Genomic DNA, 7,272 nt, shown 5'->3' with positions numbered 1-7,272 from the left:
GTTTTTGTGGTGCATCTGTATCTTATTTTGAAGGGATATATAAACATTACCATAGCGACCAGAGACAGGGCAGTGGTCGAGAGGAGATGAGTAGAGCTTGCGATTCTTAAGTCTGGTTTAGACGGCAAGATTTAAGAATTGTCGGCCGATTCTCCAAACCTCACAAACCGATTCCAGTCACAAACATCCCGATTCCAGAGGATAATTCAGTAAGACCCCCAACATAGCAGGAATTTAGAATAACCAAACACGGATGACGATGTAGGAGCAATAGTGATAGTTTGTGGACTCATTTTAAGAGATAAAAGACCTAACAAAAATAAAAGGCGGCGGATAAAAGACGACGGGAGCAGCCGCTCTATTTGCTGCACTATGATTTGGAGATGACTGTTTTTTCATAGTTAACATTTTTAACTGAATAAACAGATATAATAATGACCTTTAAATATAATAATAAACATTTCCACATATCATCTCCGATATCCACTGGACTCTCAGTTGAGGATATGTCAGCTGTTTGGGATTCCCCTCTGTTCTTACGTCACCATGATTTCTGATTGGCTACCTGTCACATTCAGCAGGTTGTATTCTCGTTCCCAGTCAGGGAAAACCCCACAGGCTGCGATAAAAGGGCAAAGAAAACCAAATTGGGCATATTCAGGATTTAGAGGGAACACCAATATGCAGAAGTCTTATCTGATGGTTCATTCCCCCCCAGGCCGCAGCAAAATTTCCAAGTCTTGACTGGTCTGCGGTAATAAAAAGGTTGGGGACCACTGTTCTTCAGAAGAAATTATCTTGCCATTGTTTTTGCCTTAAAGTTAAGTTTGTGGCAGTGCAGTAACGAAGTGGTATGTGGAGCAGCAGTAGGCTGGCCCATTAGCAGGCCCAAGGATGCCGAACTTGAGGAACTCATGGACAAAAGTGGACTGATAGGGTTACAGCGCTTCATTGGAGTTTGGATACATAACAGTCAGTGTTCACAAGACCTCAAGTGACTGAATATCACGAGATTAAATTTTGCAGTAACCGAATTAGCGAAGAACCTCATGTCTCACACAGAAGAAGGGTTTGTAGAGGAGAGCATGCTCCTGCAGTAACTTCCGTCATCAATGCCAGCACAAACACATCATGTGCAGTACAAACCGTTTAACCCTCACAAGTATGCACATGAGCCACAAAAACAGCAAATCTGATCCACACAAAGGGCCAATGGGCACAATGCGACACACTCACACACATGTACAAATACATACACTTATAGTATATGCCTGTTTAGTCTATTTTTTTTTTTACAAATTGCACTAAATATTAAAGACAAGAAAGTCTTTCTTATCAAGGACACCGAAGACTAATAGGTGTCCATGAGGTCTCCAATATACCTCTACATCGCCCCACACTATTAGAAACCTTGTTGAAAGATCTCCAGCTCATGAGATTCTGATTTACCTCAAAAGGCAAAGGAATAGCTTCTAAAAGGTAGATTTTAGTTCAACATCACAAAAACCTGAATTTTCCTTTTTTTTATGGTAGCCAGTGCCATAGAAGCATCCCCACCTCATGTTCACTTTGAAACATTTGTCTCTGTCTTCTTGCATCTCAGGATCTGCAGCAACCAGGGAGGAAGCTCACCTCACACGGGTCACTCACTCAGAGGAATGAGAGGAAGGGAACAGAAATCTGTTCTGCACAGTCATGAATATTGGGATGAATAAGTCTCTGTTGTTGCACAGTTAGTGAGTATCAGTGCAACAGGAAATAAAGGGAAAAACGGGTGTTACTTGTCAGGATTATCTGTAGGACTTTCCCTGCTGACAGGTTTGCACAGGATAAGACCCATGTCAGGTGTTTGCTGGCTCAAACCAACCAACAGTGTTAAAGAAAAAAAATGAAGATTTTCCCATAACGGCCTCATGGGGTTCAGATGATCAATCTGGCCTCAGTTTGACAGGCTATTGTGCTCAGCTGGGGGTGAAGCTTTTCTCTGACACGTCAATGTGATATCTTAGTCGAAAAATGTCTCTCTCTTCCTGGTTTGTCAAACCAGTTGGAAGGAGACAAAGTACTAAAGATGTGTTTGCAAACCTTCAGCTAAACTATACCGTAGCCCAGTTATACCGCTTTGAAGTAGGTAAGGACCCCTGAGTTCATTAAACCCAGTAACTTACAAAGAATAACTCTTATTACACTCTCGTGTTTAAACCTATGCTGAGTTTCACTCACCTTAGCGTAAAAATACACCAGTACTTTTCTATTCCTTTCACCCAATAATATAACTATGAGTAAGAATAATAAACTCCAAATACTATTCTTATAAAAACCAAACACACACCTGTATGAGATTTGAACTTTTGAACACAATAATAAATTCACAAAAATGCAAAATGTTTCAGTCTTGGTTTCACAAAACTTATGTTAATTAATGTGGGCCCACACTTCAATGTCCACCTAAGCCAGCAATAATTAACTAAAATATAGTCCCAAAACAAAAACCCGTTGCAGGCCTGATGTGATGATGAAAGCGTGGAACTGCAATACCTTACTCCAAGGAAAATCTTGAACCTTCTTGAAATTTCACCTGTCCTTATAGTCCCAGTTGGCAAGATGTCTTCAGCTCATTCACCAGTCCCTCGGTCCACAGGATTCAGGAACAGCAGGAAAGCCCAACGCAGACACAGTCCCCAAGCACAGTCACAGAAACTCTCAGTAAGCTCATCTTTCTGCAGTAGGCTCCCACGACGGCAACATTAGTTAAGTCTTCTGTTAGCCGAGTTAGCTCACAGTACTCACTGTCCATTCACTGTGCTAATAAATGCTAATGCGTTAGCGAGCATTACATATGACCTTCCACCTACTGTACAGTGAATTCCGGTCTGAAATTATCACAGTAGCTATAAGAATGTAAAGTCGATATCTATAATCAGACTGTCGAGTTGAAAGCCTATATATCTGCAAAAACACTTTCTTAACTCCGCCACGTTTATTCAGCGCGGCTCATCTCGTTCCTTTCTCATTTCTATCACACTGCACGATACTTCCTGTCTCTCCACTCTACTCTCCTATCCCTTCCTGATCCTCCAAGTACACCTCGCTGCAGCAAACAGAAAGGGGCTCCGGAAGTGAAAGGGGCGCCATTTCCTGTATTATCTGCGGTCTCCTGTTTTTATTTTCTTTTTAAATTTGTGATACATCTTCAGCTTTAGGAAGGAGTTCCACTCTCAGCATGTATTTGAACTTCAATCTTTTACTTAAGCGCAGCTCACAGTTTTTAACAAATTCTGTAGTTTTCGGTGTACTTCTAAATCTGCTCGTTAGTCGCATCTTTTCGGGGTCTACTGCTGCCTCTAGTGGCGTGTGGGTGGTAACACAACTAATCTAATTACATTACTAAATCAGAATACCACAAAGTCTATATTATTTATTATCAATTCTGGCATTATTGGAACAGTAAAATATAAATTCCCTCACAAAAAAAATACCTTTCCATTTTCTTAAGAAAGTAGAGCTAATTAAATGACAAACAAGACCTGAAAGTGATTCCAGTTTCACTTGATGGCCAACCTGTTGAAACTGTGGCAAATTTTAAATTCCTTGTGTCATTCCTGGACAGTCAGCTCAACTTTGCTGAAAACACTGACTATATCTTTAAGAACTGTTCTCAGAGACTCCATCTTTTAAGAAGATCCAGTGATCTTGGGGTTACCCCAACCTCAAGTTGGAGTTAAAATGTTAAAACTTAACATTCTAACTAGAGTTTTAACTTAACTCAAAACAACATTTTAACTCAAGTTTTAATTTTTCATCTCCTCGGCTGGTTTGGTCACATGAGCTGTAGATTAACAGATGTAACAAATATGGGCTATGCAGCTAACAGCGGCTACAAAAGCAGCATCAGAAGATGGTTCTTTAAGGAGCCGGAGGTGTGAATGAAGACGCAAAGCAATGTTGTAGTTTTGATGTATATATATTAGTGATTTGAGGAAAAACAAACAACAAACAATTACAAATACACAGTGAGAGACAAGTTAATTCAAAATAAATAAAGTCAAAGATCAGAGTTCTTGTCGTTTTCCTAGCTCGCCATCGGTTTCAAAGAGGATCTGAGGATCTGATCCATCATGAAATAAAAAAACCCGACCTAAAAGGCCCAAAAAACCCCATTAAGTGTTTAAACAATTATGTGCAATTATTAAATATCTAATAATTAAACTAAACATTTCAGTCAGGTTTAAATTAACCATAATTTAAATAAACAAAAAGAGTATCAATTAATTTCAAACTAATCAATTTAAGGTTAAAGTTGAAATCAAAGTTAACTTTCAAAATATCAAGGAAGATAAAATAAATTAACTCAAATACTCAAGCAAAATGAGAAAAAGAAAATAAATATACTGTGGAATATCAATTTAAATGTAGCTACATCCTATGTTAATACATTTCATTACAACAGTGCCAGAACACGCACAATACCAGCGATTAGGTTACCTTTGTGAAGAGAGTGGGGCGTACTAGACCACAATCAGCTGTGACAGTCTTGGTGACGGCCCAGGTAACAACGCCAACAGTTCTAATAAAACAATGCTTTCAATGAGCAATCGAGCAGAAATTTCAGGCTAAAAAAATAGTGCTATCACACAACCAAACTCGCCAAAAGATCAAATCTGTGGATTCAGAGATTTTGGGTGAATTTCCAGGATGAATTGTCAGCAAGACGCCAAACAGCCAGCCACAATCACAGTGGAACAGGTGATGTAGTTCAAACTGCGCTGGAGGCGGGGCTTTAAATAAGTTGAAGAATGTGGGGCAACACAGGAAGTGGGCCCGCAACAATAAAAGTCTTTACTAATTGACTAATTGCGGGTTACACAGACAATCTTTTAAGAACACTTAGGTAAATAGTGGTGAAACCAAAAACAACTCTGTCTCAACTGTTTGCAGAGAGCATCCATTCTCTTTATTCATCAGTTTGACCCTCTGTGCTCATGAAGATGTTACTGTGTTCCTTTGGCAACTAAGAAAATCTATTAGAAGTCATTTATTGACAGTGCAATAATTAGTCTTAACCAAACTAAATAACATTTACCTATAGCGTGCTTAGTGTTTTGATCTATTCACAAATTGTTGATAATGTGATTCTATGAATATGATTTATCGTTTTAGAGCCGAAGGAAAATTTCCACCTTGATAGATTAAATATATGCATATTACCACAAGCATATTGTGATAAAGTTCATTATTTTCCATAATGTAATGATAAAAATTAAACTGTCATATTTTAGATTCATTGCGCACCAACTGAAATATTTCAGGTCTTTTATTGTTTTAATACTGATGATTTTGGCATACAGCTCATGAAAACCCCTGTCTCAAAAAATTAGCATACTTCATCCAACCAATAAAAGAAATGTGTTTTAATACCAAAAAAAGTCAACCTTCAAATAATTATGTTCAGTTATGCACTCAATACTTGGTCGGGAATCCTTTTGCAGAAATGACTGCTTCAATGCGGCATGGCATGGAGGCAATCAGCCTGTGGCATTGCTGAGGTGATATGGAGGCCCAGGATGCTTCGATAGCGGCCGTAAGCTCATCCAGAGTGTTGGGTCTTGCATCTCTCAACTTTCTCTTCACAATATCCCACAGATTCTCTATGGGGTTCAGGTCAGGAGAGTTGGCAGGCCAATTGAGGACAGTAATACCATGGTCAGTAAACCATTTGCCAGTGGTTTTGGCATTGTGAGCAGGTGCCAGGTTGTGCTGAAAAATGAAATCTTCATCTCTATAAAGCTTTTCAGCAGATGGAAGCATGAAGTGCTCCAAAATCTTCTGATAGCTGCTGCATTGATCCTGCCCTTGATAAAACACAGTGGACCAACACCAGCAGCTGACATGGCTCCCAGACCATCACTGACTGTGGGGACTTGACACTGGACTTCTGGCATTTTGGCATTTCCTTCTCCCCAGTCTTCCTCCACACTCTGGTACCTTGATTTCTGAATGACATGCAAAATTTGCTTTCATCCGAAAAAAGTACTTTGACCACTGAGCAACAGTCCAGTGCTGCTTCTCTGTAGCCCAGTTCAGGCGCTTCTGCCGCCGTTTCTGGTTCAAAAGTGGCTTGACCTGGGGAATGAGGGACCTGTAGCCTATTTCCTGCACACGCCTGTGCATGGTGGCTCTGGATGTTTCTACTCCAGACTCAGTCCACTGCTTCTGCAGGTCCCCCAAGGTCTGGAATCGGCCCTTCCTCAGGGTCCGGTCACCTCTTCTCGTTGTGCAGCGTTTTCTGCCACACTTTTTCCTTCCCACAGACTTCCCACTGAGGTGCCTTGATACAGCACTCTGGGAACAGCCTATTTGTTCAGAAATTTCTTTCTGTGTCTTACCCTCTTGCTTGAGGGTGTCAATGATGGCCTTCTGGACAGCAGTCAGGTCAGCAATCTTACCCATGATTGCGGTTTTGAGTAATGAGCCAGGCTGGGAGTTTTTAAAAGTCTCAGGAATCTTTTGCAGGTGTTTAGAGTTACTTCGTTGATTCAGATGATTAGGTTAATTGCTCGTTCAGAGAACCTTTTCATGATATGCTAATTTTTTGAGACAGGGATTTTGGGTTTTCATGAGCTGTATGCCAAAATCATCAGTATTAAAACAATAAAAGACCAGAAATATTTCAGTTAGTGTGCAATGAATCTAAAATATATGACAGTTTAATTTTTATCATTACATTATGGAAAATAATGAACTTTATCACAATATGCTAATTTTTTGAGAAGTACCTGTAGTGTCCAAGGAACAAACGTGTCTGAAGGACAATCGATGACACCATGCACCAGCTGGACGAGTTCTGCTTGACTGACCAAATTAAATATGTGAACAATGTCCACTAGGTGTCACTAAGGCTCTATATTTTCACTTACAATTTAACATTGGAAAACTAAACAAAACTTAATGATGGAGTCAGCACACTGGACATTTGAATGGACAATTCTCTGTCCATTCAAATGCCTTCAGAAAGCAGAGCAATAATTTCTGAGACAGGTCTGAGGAAAATCTTGGCATGCCCTCCTTTTGTTATCTTCGCTTCTACCTGGTGTACGATCCTGTCGCTGCTTGGTAAGGTTTTCACAATGATCTCAATGGGCCAGTCGTTCCTGTGGGCTTGACTGTCTTTAAGCAAAACATCTCCCACCTTTATATTTCTTTCTTGCCGAGTCCATTTCCTGCGCACTTGTAGAGTGGACAACTATTCTTGTTTCCATCTCTTCCAAAATG

General features: G+C 40.0%; 1 long non-coding RNA gene across 1 annotated transcript in view; it reads right to left on the bottom strand.

The window, feature by feature from the left end:
• The window catches only part of LOC106964528 (uncharacterized), a 17,133-nt gene extending 12,107 nt beyond the window's left edge, over positions 1-5,026 (bottom strand). Inside the window, exons 1-2 of the long non-coding RNA XR_001428446.1 lie at positions 5,013-5,026; positions 3,036-3,042 (exon numbers count right to left, since the gene is read on the bottom strand). This is a non-coding gene — a long non-coding RNA (uncharacterized LOC106964528). The remainder of the gene's footprint in view (positions 1-3,035; positions 3,043-5,012) is intronic.
• Between the last annotated feature and the right edge of the window lie 2,246 nt (positions 5,027-7,272).

The sequence above is a fragment of the Poecilia latipinna genome, unplaced genomic scaffold, assembly GCF_001443285.1.
Source record: "Poecilia latipinna isolate Pla-1442-1.1 unplaced genomic scaffold, P_latipinna-1.0 Scaffold1686, whole genome shotgun sequence".
Lineage (NCBI taxonomy): Eukaryota > Metazoa > Chordata > Actinopteri > Cyprinodontiformes > Poeciliidae > Poecilia > Poecilia latipinna.
This window is presented reverse-complemented; position numbering and strand designations above follow the sequence as displayed.